This window comes from Nycticebus coucang, chromosome 3 (genome assembly GCF_027406575.1).
Source record: "Nycticebus coucang isolate mNycCou1 chromosome 3, mNycCou1.pri, whole genome shotgun sequence".
Lineage (NCBI taxonomy): Eukaryota > Metazoa > Chordata > Mammalia > Primates > Lorisidae > Nycticebus > Nycticebus coucang.
The window spans coordinates 31,648,807-31,660,694 of NC_069782.1; the positions used below are offsets into that span (position 1 = coordinate 31,648,807).

Genomic DNA, 11,888 nt, shown 5'->3' on the forward strand with positions numbered 1-11,888 from the left:
CCCCTCTATTGTCACCTAGTGCTAATCAGGTCTTACTATGTGTATTATTATTTACTGGTAATTTTCAACCTTTGCATTTGCATTTAGCTCATATCACTGCATAAAATACATGCATCTTCCAAATTTCTGCAATTATCTCTTCTAAACTACTCTAGAAATAGATTATTAGCTTTATTTCTTGGAGAGTTTCTATATTTCTACTATGCTAAGATGCCAAAAGGAGTTTGTATAGCCATGATCCCTTTGTCAAATACAAAGAACCTCCAGATTAACAGTTATGGGGAAAGGTTCCTGGGTGGGTGAGTCATGATTTCCATGGTTCTTCCTGCATGCTACTGTCAAAATCAGCTTCTCCAGTACACAGGGTTTTGTACTTAACTCTTTCGTGTTTACTATATACTCTACTCCAGTAATTCTCAAACTCTATCCAGGAGCCAATTTACATTAGAATAACATGGAAGATATTTCAAAATTTTATATTCTTAAATTCCACAGATTTAATTAGTCAAATTGGAGGTAAGAGAGAGGTACCTATGTTCTGTATGTTTAAAATACTCTTCCAAAAGAGATAATTGGGGACAATATTTACAAAGCATGGGAAAGAGACAGTTTCCTGATTATATATAATACTAGAGCTGTTACTTACTATCAGTGTAAAAGAAAAATAGGTTGATAATATGAACAAATGGCTCACACACGTGCACATACACAATGGCCAAAAATGTACGCAAAGTTGCTCAGCCTTATCACAACTAAAGAAACCTAAGTATGTAAAGTATGCAAAGATACGTAAAAAAGTACATGGGTCACTACAAAAGTTTTGAGACAGACTGTGCCATGGTCCATTATTTCACTTCCAAGAAGCACCATCCAAAGCATCCTTTCTGCTTCATCCATCCAGGTTTCAACTGTTCAGCTTATTGGTGTTGCTGTGAGGGCTTCATTGGTTTCCACCCCTGTGGATTTTACATTTCTTGGAAGCCTTTCTTATAAAAACCAAAAAAACAAACAAACACAAAATTTATCCTCAACAAACAAGGAGAAACCAAATAGAGACCGGGTTAAATGAACTGTTGTGCATCCATACAGGGGCGTGCTGGAGAGATGGAGGCAGGTCTGTGACTCTACTGAAAGCCACCTCCAAAATATCATTAGAAGGAAATAAGGAAAGTCCTAAAATAACGTATGTAGCTTGATCTTATTGGTGCCTATTCGGTATACCTTCTGTACCTCCTTAATTTTAGCACATTGAGATATTTATTTTAGTTTAATTTAGCTTTTAACTTTAATTTTAGGACATTGAGATATTTAGTTTAGTTTAATTTAGCTTTTAACTTGTAATAAATCTCTCCTGGTGAGTTTGATAAGTTTCAAGGTTTAGAACTTACTATTAAGCTATTGAATTTGATTAAATGCTACAATTATTCTAGTTAATCACATATTAACCTAGCATAGAACTATCTTACTAGGATATGTAAAAGATTAAATGAGATAATGTATGCAAAGACACTTCTTAGAATTTTAAGCACTGTGTACCCTATTACTATATTCAAGAGTTATCGAACATTTTGACCATTACTTTAAAAGCACAATCCTAGGAATAGGATATACCAAAGGTAAATCACTCTAATAAGAAAAAATGAATTTATTAAAAACAAAAGTAAGAGAGTGTATAACTGTATAACTAGCGTTAAAAAAGAAGCCTGTAAAAATTACTGTGTGAAAAGCTGCCTGTTGCTCATGAATGGCTTCCGTGGCAGGAACTTGGCCTGCAAGGAACAATGAGCAGAATGAATACCTCACAGGACCAGAGTGGCTGCTCCAGTAGTAGAGAACCCCTTTTGAGATGTAGTGATGCACAGAGGGGTTTGGAGCTTCCTATTGGTGGAGTTCTCCCAGCTGAACAGCAAATCAAAGATAATTTGTGAGAGGTCAAAGCACAGATTCACAGTTGCATAAGCCGTCACCTGGAATGCCTTCGAAGCCACAAGGTATGGCTGTATGAACAGGTAGACCTCATCTATCAGCTTAAAGAGGAGACACTTCAGCAGCAGGCCCAACAGCTCTACTGGTTATTGGGCCAGTTCAATTGTCTTACTCATCAACTGGAGTATACCCAAAACAAAGATCTAGCCAATCAAGTCTCTGTGTGCCTGTAGAGACTGGGCAGTTTGACCCTTAAGCCAGAAGATACAACTGTCCTGCTCTTGGAAGCAGACACAACTGCTCTGCGCCAGACCATCACCACATTTGGGTCCCTCAAGACCGTTCAAGTTCCTGAGCACTTGATGGCTCATGCTACTTCATCCAATACTGGACCCTTCCTAGAGAAAAGAGGCTCTCTTGCAGCGCCTGAGCAGAAGCCAGCATCCAGCACTACAGCTGTCCCTCTCAGTGAATGGCTTCATGGAAGCAAACCTTCAAGTGGTCATCAAGTTCCTTACATACCTAGCACCAACCCCCAGGACTGGCTCACCCAGACGCAGACCTTGGAGAATAGTCAGACATCTGCTAGACCCTGCAGTTTCTTCAGTAATGTCTGGGGCAACTGAAAAAGCTTGGAAAACTGGCTTCTGAAAAGTCAACGAGAAGTTCCTGAAAAACCAAATTATCAAAAGTGTAATAGCCATTCTAGTACCAATTCTTTCTCCTTTGTCACTGAAAAGGCTGAAGACGTACAGCTGCCTGATCGAGATGAGATGGACCTGTCTGAGTGGCTAGTGACTCCCCAAGTGCCCCATAAGCTGCAGAAGCCTGAGAATGACAGCCGTGAGACCAGTGAGAAGTATAAGCTCTTGTTTCAGTCCTACAGTGTGAGTGATTGGCTAGTCAAGCCTGACTCTTGTACCAACTGTCGTGGCAACCAGCCCAAAGGTGTGGAGATTGAAAACCTGGGCAATCTGAAGTGCCTGAATGACTACTTGGAAGCTAAGAAGCCATTGTGTCCCACCCCCACCCCCCCAGCATAATTACTGAGGAATGGCTTGTCCAGAACTATCAGGACCCATATAAAGTAGAGGAGGTATGCAAGGCCAATAAGCCCTGCATGAGCTTTGTAGAGTGTGTGTGTGATGAGAATTGTGAGAAGGAAGCTCTGTGTAAATGGCTTCTGAAGAAAGAAGGAAAGGATAAAAATGGGTGCTTGTGGAACCCAAATCTGAGCCTGAGAAGCATAAATATTTCCTAAATATGTGGCTCTGTCCTTCCAGAAAAGAGATAGTGGAACAAGCTAAAGCACCAAAGGCAATGACTCCTTCTAGAGTTGCTGATTCCTTGCAAGTCATAAGGAACAGTCCCTTATCAGAATGGCTCACCAGGCCCCCAAGCAAAGAAGGATGTCCCAAGGAAGTGCCTGGTACTGAGGATAGAGCTGGCAAACAAAAGCTTAAAAGCCCTGTGATCACTTCCTGGTGCCCCTTTAACACAGCTGACTGGGTCTCGCCAGGAAGTAAGATTGGAAACCTCAACCAGCTGTCCACTGGCAAAGACAAATGACTACTTCGAAAGAAGGCCCAGGGAGTATTACTTAATCCACCACTACAAGAAGAGCGTAACTTTCCCCTTCACCGTTATAGCTTCCTTGCAGTTTGTGATCTCTTTGTTTGTATGCAACTTTTTTTATTTTCTATTTTTTTTTTAATTTTTTTTATTAAATCATAACTGTATACAATGATATGATTATGGGGCATTATACACTCACTTCATAAACCATTTGACACATTTTTATCACAGTGGTTAACATAGCCTTTCCGGCGTTATCTCAGTTACTGTGCCAAAACATTTACATTCTACATTTACCAAGTTTCGCAAATACCCCTGTAATATGCACCACAGGTGTGATCCCACCGATTCCCCTCCCTCTACCCACCCACCCCCTTTCCCACTTCCCCCTATTGTTAAGTTGTAGCTGGGTTATAGCTTTCATGTGAGAGCCCCAAATTAGTTTCATAGTAGGGCTGTGTACATTGGGTATTTTTTCTTCCATTCTTGGGATACTTTACTAAGAAGAATATGTTCCAGCTCCATCCATGTAAACATGAAAGAGGTAAAGTCTCCATCTTTCTTTAAGGCTGCATAGTATTCCATGGTATACATATACCACAATTTATTAATCCATTCGTGGATCGATGGGCACTTGGGCTTTTTCCATGACTTAGCTATTATGAATTGGGCTGCAATAAACATTCTGGTACAAATATCTTTGTTATGTTGTGATTTTTGGTCTTCTGGGTATATGCCCAGCAGAGGAATTACAGGATTGAATGGCAGATCTATTTTTAGATCTCTGAGTGTTCTCCATATATCTTTCCAAAAGGAATGTATTAATTTGCATTCCCACCAGCAGTGCAAAAGTGTTCCCTTTTCTCCGCATCCACGCCAACATCTCTGGTCTTGAGATTTTGTGATATAGGCTAGTCTCATTGGAGTCAGATGATATCTCAAAGTAGTTTTGATTTGCATTTCTCTGATGATTAAAGATGATGAGCATTTTTTCATATGTCTGAAGGCCGTGCGCCTGTCTTCTTCAGAGAAGTTTCTCTTCAAATCCCTTGCCCAGCCTGCGATGGGATCCCTTGTTTTTTTCTTGCTGATGCGTTTGAGTTCTCTGTGGATTCTGGTTATTAAACCTTTGTCAGAGTTATACCCTGCAAATATCTTCTCCCATTCTGAGGGCTGTCTGCTTGCTCTGCTTACTGTGTTCTTAGCTGTGCAGAAGCTTTTTAGTTTGATCAAGTCCCAGTAGTGTATTTTTGAAGCTGCTTCAATTGCCCGGGGGGTTCTCCTCATGAAATACTCACCCAGACCAATTTCTTCAAGGGTTTTCCCTGCATTCTCCTCTGGTATTTTTATAGTTTCATGTCTTAAGTTTAAATCTTTAATCCAATGAGAGTCTATCTTAGTTAATGGTGAAAGGTGTGGGTCCAATTTCAGTCTTCTGCAGGTTGCCAGCCAGTTCACCCAGCACCATTTGTTAAATAGGGAATCTTTTCCCCACTGAATGTTTTTAATTGGCTTGTCAAAAATCAAATAGCGGTAAGTAGCTGGATTCATCTCTTGGTTCTCTATTCTATTCCAGATATCTACTTCTCTGTTTTTGTGCCAATACCATGCTGTTTTGATCACTATCGATTTGTAGTAAAGTCTGAGGTCTGGTAGTGTGATTCCTCCTGTTTTGTTTTTATTTCTGAGTAATGTCTTGGCTATTCGAGGTTTTTTCTGAGTCCATATAAAACGAAGTAATGTTTTGTCAAGATCTTTAAAATATGACAGTGGAGCTTTAATAGGGAGTGCGTTGAAATTATATATTGCTTTGGGTAGTATGGACATTTTGATAATGTTGATTCTTCCTAGCCATGAGCATGGTATGTTTTTCCATTTGTTAACATTTTCAGCTATTTCTTTTCTTAGAGTTTCATAGTTCTCATTATAGAGATCTTTCACGTCTTTTGTTAGGTAAATTCCCAAATATTTCATCTTCTTTGGCACTACTGTGAATGGGATAGAGTCCTTAACTGCTTTTTCAATTTGACTGCTGTTGGTGTATATAAAGGCTACCGATTTATGAATGTTGATTTTGTAACCTGAGACGCTGCTGTATTCCTTGATCACTTCTAGGAGTTTTGCAGTAGAGTCCCTAGTGTTTTCCAGATACACAATCATATCATCTGCGAAGAGCGAGAGTTTGATCTCTTCTGACCCTATATGGATACCCTTGATCGCCTTTTCTTCCCTAATTGCGGTGGCTAAAACTTCCATTACAATGTTAAAAAGCAATGGAGACAATGGGCAGCCTTGTCTGGTTCCTGATCTGAGTGGAAATGATTCCAATTTAACTCCATTCAATATGATATTGGCTGTGGGTTTGCTGTAGATAGCCTCTATCAGTTTAAGAAAAGTCCCTTCTAGACCAATTTTCTTGAGTGTTCTGATCATGAAGGGATGCTGGATATTATCAAAAGCTTTTTCTGCATCAATTGAGAGAATCATATGGTCTTTGTTTTTTGATTTGTTTATGTGCTGAATTACATTTATAGATTTACGTATATTGAACCAGCCTTGAGACCCTGGGATAAAACCAACTTGGTCATGATGTATAATTTGTTTGATGTGTTGCTGGATTCTGTTTGTTACGATCTTGTTGAATATTTTTGCATCTATATTCATTAGTGATATTGGTCTATAATTTTCTTTTCTTGTTGGGTCTTTTCCTGGTTTGGGGATCAGGGTGATGTTTGCTTCATAGAACGTGTTGGGTAGTCTTCCTTCTTTTTCTACATTTTGGAACAGGTTGAGTAATATAGGTACTAATTCCTCTTTAAAGGTTTGGTAGAATTCTGACGTGAAACCATCTGGTCCCGGGCTTTTCTTTTTTAGGGAGGTTTTGTATAGTTGATGCTATTTCTGAACTTGATATGGGTCTGTTCAACATTTCCACTTGATTCTGGTTAAGTCTTGGAAGGTGGCGTGCTTCCAAGTATCGGTCTATTTCCTTCAGATTTTCATATTTCTGAGAATAAAGTTTCTTCTAATATTCATTAACGATTTTTTGGATTTCTGATGCGTCTGTGGTTATTTCGTCTTTGTTGTTTCTGATTGATGATATTAGAGATTTTACTCTTTTTTTCCTGATTAGGTTGGCCAGAGGTTTATCTATTTTATTGACCTTTTCAAAAAACCAGCTTTTTGACTTATTGATCTGTTGTATTATTCTTTTGTTTTCAATTTCATTTAATTCTGCTCTAATTTTGGTTATTTCTTTTCTTCTACTGGGTTTGGGGTTGGAATGTTCTTCCTTTTCCAGTTGCGTGAGATGTCCCATTAAGTTGTTAACTTCCTCTCTTTCCGTTCTCTTGAGGAAGGCTTGCAGTGCTATAAATTTCCCTCTTAGAACTGCCTTTGCAGTGTCCCAGAGGTTCTGATAGTTTGTGTCTTCATTGTCATTTTGTTCCAAAAAATTGGTGATTTCTTTCTTAATCTCATCTCTGACCCAGCTATCATTCAGCATAAGGTTATTTAACTTCCATGTTTTTGTATGGGTATGCAGATTCCTGTTGTTACTCAATTCAAGTTTTATTCCATGATGGTCCGAGAAGATGCATGGAATAATTTCTATTCCTTTAAATTTACTGAGGTTAGACTTGTGACCTAAAATGTGATCAATTTTGGAGTAAGTTCCGTGGGCTGATGAGAAGTATGTGTATTCAGTTTTGTTGGGATGAAATGTTCTGTAGATGTCTGCTAAATCTAAATATTGGATGGTTAGGTTTAAATCCAAGATTTCTTTGCTCAGCTTCTTTCTGGAGGATCGATCCAACACTGCCAAGGGAGTGTTGAAATCTCCAACGATTATGGAGCTGGAGGAAATCAAGTTACTCATGTCTGTTAGAGTTTCTCTTATAAATTGAGGTGCATTCTGGTTGGGTGCATAGATATTAATAATTGAGATCTTGTCATATTGAGTATTACCCTTAACAAATATGAAGTGACCATTCTTGTCCTTCCTTACTTTTGAAGGTTTAAAGCCTACTGTATCTGCAAATAAAATTGCAACACCTGCTTTTTTCTGATTACCATTTGCCTGAAATATGGATGACCATCCTTTCACCCTGAGTCTGTATTTGTCTTTTAAGTTGAGATGTGACTCTTGTATGCAACAAATATCTGGCTTAAGTTTTTGTATCCAGTCAGCTAACCTATGCCTCTTTAGAGGACAGTTTAAGCCATTCACATTGATGGAGAGTAAGGATAAGTCTGGTGGAATTTTGGGTATCGAGTTTTTCAAAGATCCAGTGGACATTTTTAATCCTTTCGCCAGTGTGGAAGTTGGAGTTTGATCCGAAGTTTCTGAGTGAGTTTACTTTTGTGGTATAGGATTGGGTTGGTCCTTGTGGAGGATAGGTCTGAGAACATCCTGAAGAGCTGGTTTACTTATGGCAAATTTTTTCAACATATGAATGTCATTGAAGTATTTAATTTCTCCATCATAGATGAAACTCAGTTTAGCTGGATACAAGATCCTGGGTTGAAAGTTTTTTTGCTTTAGGAGATTAAAAGTTGATGACCAGCCTCTTCTTGCTTGAAAAGTTTCAGCAGAGAGATCTGCAGTTATTCTAATATTCTTACCTTTGTACGTTATAGTTTTCTTTCGCCGGGCTGCTTTGAGAATCTTCTCTTTCATGTTAACTTTAGTGAAGCTAATTATGATATGTCTGGGAGATGGCTTATTGGGGTTGAATCGTGCTGGGGTTCTGAAGCTGTCTGCTATCTGAATTTCAGATTCTCTAGGCATGTCTGGAAAATTTTCTTTCATAATTTCCTGTAGAAGGGCCTCTGTGCCCTTGGCTGCCACTTCATCAGTCTCCGAAATTCCTATAACCCTTATGTTATTTTTTTTCGAATTATCTGAGAGCTCTCTGTGTGAGTGATCCGTTTTTGCTCTCCATTTCTCTTCCTCTTTGAGAGATTGGGAGCGTTCGAAGACTTTATCTTCAATGTCAGAAATCCTTTCTTCTGCTTGCTCCATTCTGTTACTGAGGGATTCTACTGTATTTTTCATATCTTTGAGGGCTGTAAGTTCTTGTTTCAGTGTGTCTAAGTCTTTGGTGGTTTTGTCTTTAAATTCGTTAAATTCTTGAGACAGTTTTTGAATTTCTCCTCGAATTCCTAATTCCATTTTATTAATCTTGTCTGCAAACCAAATTCTGAATTCGACTTCTGACATCTCAGCCAGTTGTTTATGAATGGGATCTTCAATCACATCTGCCGTATCTTTTCTTGGGGGGGTTGATCTATTCTGGTTATTCATGTTACCAGAGTTTTTCCGCTGATTCCGCCCCATGGTTTACTCCCTTTGGTTTTTCCCCTGGGGTTTTATCGAGGGCCCGTACAGTGTTGTGGCCTGAGAAACTGGGGCCCTGTCTGGTGTGGTGGAGCAAAGTGGTTCTGTCTTGTTTTCAGCTGGTTTCTGTTCGATCCTATTGCAACTTCTACTCTGGCTTGAAGTCTCAGCTGTGTGGAAAAATCAGCAATTAAGTCACCCCGCCTGCCCACCTCTGGCCCCAGTTGGAAAAGGAGAATCAAACCTTCCTACAATCGCACACCCAGGGCACCACCTGAAAAGTCCTCAGTCTATTAGCCCAGTTCAAAAGGTCCGAATCAACTGTCTCAATCGGCACTTGTCTCGGGTGGAAGTGTTCAAGAGGTCTCTGGGAACTGGATCACAGGGGCCTGGTGACTCCTCTGAGACAGCTCACCCCAGTGCAGCGTGGAGTCAGGAGGAGCCACCCAGCAAACAGAGCAGTCTGGGAAAGTTGACGTCTCCTTCCCCACTTTGCCCCTCCGTCGGACCCAGTCACTGGTATCTCTGCAGATGGCTAACCCAGTTGCCTGCAGTGAACAGACACTCCAGGGGTTTGCACCTGCCTGAATCGCAAGGAAGTCTGCCAGGCCCCCGCAGACTGCCACTATCTAGCAGGAGGAGATGGGGCCTGACATCTTTGAGTGTTTGATGCAGGTGATGGGAAGGAGGTGTTCACTCAGGCTTAGCCCCGTCCCTGATGGATGCTGCTAACAGAACAGAACAGAACAGACAACTTTGTGAGGTTCTGTCTCTGTTCTTGTCGTCGCCTACAGGAGACGGGCTGTTTTGAGTTCAAACGTCTTTGCTGCTGGAGAATTGCGTCTGAACACCTCTCTGGGTCGCCCCGCCCTGGAGGCTTCCGGGTTTGTGAGCCGTGTCACCGGTGGCCTCCTCTGGTTGCCCAGGGAGACAGGGGGTGTGGCCTCAGAATATCCAGAAGTGAGCGTTCTGCCGTTAAAGAAAAAACGGCTGTTGATCTACCTCCAGGGAACTGCTGCTCTGGTGTGGGCACTCAGGCGACCCTTTTCTCCTCTGTCCCGCGCCCCAGAGTCAGCACTGAGCGGCCGCAGTTTGTGCTGGGTCCACACCCCTTAAGAGATCCCCCAAGAATCAGAACTCTTGGGGGATGGGCCCCCAGACCCGGATTGGGAGTGGGGTGGGGGGAAGCTAGAGTTTCATTCAGTTTCACACAATACTACGGTCCGGGGAGGGCTCCTGCACTGCACCGCAGGGAAGTGCCGCCAAGGCTTGATTTCCCCTCAGCGGAGTGCCCTCTCCTCGCTCACGTGTCCCAGAGTCAGCGCTGACCTGACGCAGCTCAGGCACTGTGCACTCCCCTTGAGAAATCACCCAAGGAGCCGACCTCCTGGGGGGATAGGCCCTCAGACCCCGAGTGAGAGTAGGGGCTCTCAGCTCTCAGCGGGGAGGCCAGAGTCTGATTCAGTCTTGGGCCCCGTATGCCCGGGGAGGGTTGGTGCACTGCACCGCAGGGAAGTGCCGCGAGGCGTGACTCCCCCTCAGCCCGGCGCCCTCTCCTCACTCGGCGCGCCTTAGAGTCAATGCTGACCAGTCGCAACTCGGGGACTGTCCACTCCCCTTGAGAAGTCACCCAAGGATTCGAACTCCTGGGGGATAGTCCCTCAGACCCGGAGTGAGAGTAGGGGCTCTCAGCTCTCAGCGGGGAGGCTAGAGCCTTATTCAGTCTTGTGCCCGGGGAGGGTTGGTGCACTGCTCCGCAGGGAAGTGCCGCGAGGCGTGACTCCCCCTCAGCCCGGCACCCTCTCCTCACTCGGCGCGCCTTAGAGTCAATGCTGACCAGTCGCAACTCGGGGACTGTCCACTACCCTTGAGAAATCACCCAAGGATCCGAAGTTCTGGGGGACAGGCCTCCAGACCTCAGTGGGCGGGAGGGGAGCGCCGGGGATTCAGGGTTGCCGGCAAAGGATTCCCAAAGTTTCATTCAGCCCTATGTCCGGCAGGAGAACGCCACGGCACCCCAGTAGGGGAGGTAGGTCCAGTTTTTAGAAGGTCTCTCGCGTGGAGTGTAGTGGGAGGGGCTTTAATTTCTGCCCGCTTGTTCAATTGTGGGGCTCTAGAGCCGGTCTCATGGGGGAGGGGGACTCCCGTCCGCTTGGTGGTGGATTTTGTACCTTTTGTTTGCGTCCTTGTGATCACAACTTGCCTCAGCTGTGTTGATGTGCGTTCTTCAGCCTTCTCTCTTGGTGAGGCTCAAGTCCACCAGGATACTTACTAAATTCCTGTCCCTTAACTCTCCTTCTGGACGGGAGCCTTTGTTGAAAGCTGGCTTCAGTCTGCCATCTTGTCCGGGAGTCTGTATGCAACTTAAAGTTGATAAAGAGAAGTGGTTGTATTGAACACCTCTACAGATGTGAAAGAATAGACGACTGGAGTCGAGCAGCTTTTCTACAGATTACATCTCCATAAGCTGAGTGACTGCTGCTTCCCAAATTATTGTTTCTGGGTCTGACCAGTCAGCTTAGTTTCTTTCCTGCCTAATTTTGAACTAGTGAAACAAAATAAATCATCAGATTATGAGTTACTATGTGAAAGAAAATGGCTGTGGTTCATGCGCTATGGTGATTTAGTTCCTTCCTTCTTATAGAAGTATCAATTTAAGTCACCCCCACCCCCACACTAGAGATGCAGCATCTTGGTAGATAGGTCTTTTTCACAAGCCTCCAAGGTTCCTTAGACTGGGCTGTTACTCAAAGTACATTAAAACACTGTATAGTTTTAAAAATGAACTATTTCTGTAATCAGAGTGTATTGATGTATTCTAAACCTAGTAAACTTCTCTAACCTTTTGAATGCCCTTTAAAAAAAAAAATTACTGTGTGAACACTGTGTGTGGCATGTTATATATAGCTAACACATTAAATTCTCAGGAGTTATTCAAGTATATACAATAAAAGATAAAATTTATAAAAAGGAAAAATTTCATTGAATGAATGAATATATGGATGGATAAAAGAACACAGCTTGCTCAGAGAAATGATTCTATGTAATT

General features: G+C 42.3%; 1 pseudogene; it reads left to right on the forward strand.

Annotated features, from left to right (window-relative positions):
- The first annotated feature begins 1,771 nt into the window (after positions 1-1,771).
- LOC128581362 (nuclear receptor coactivator 4-like) lies at positions 1,772-3,578 on the forward strand (annotated as a pseudogene).
- The last annotated feature ends 8,310 nt before the right edge of the window (positions 3,579-11,888 follow it).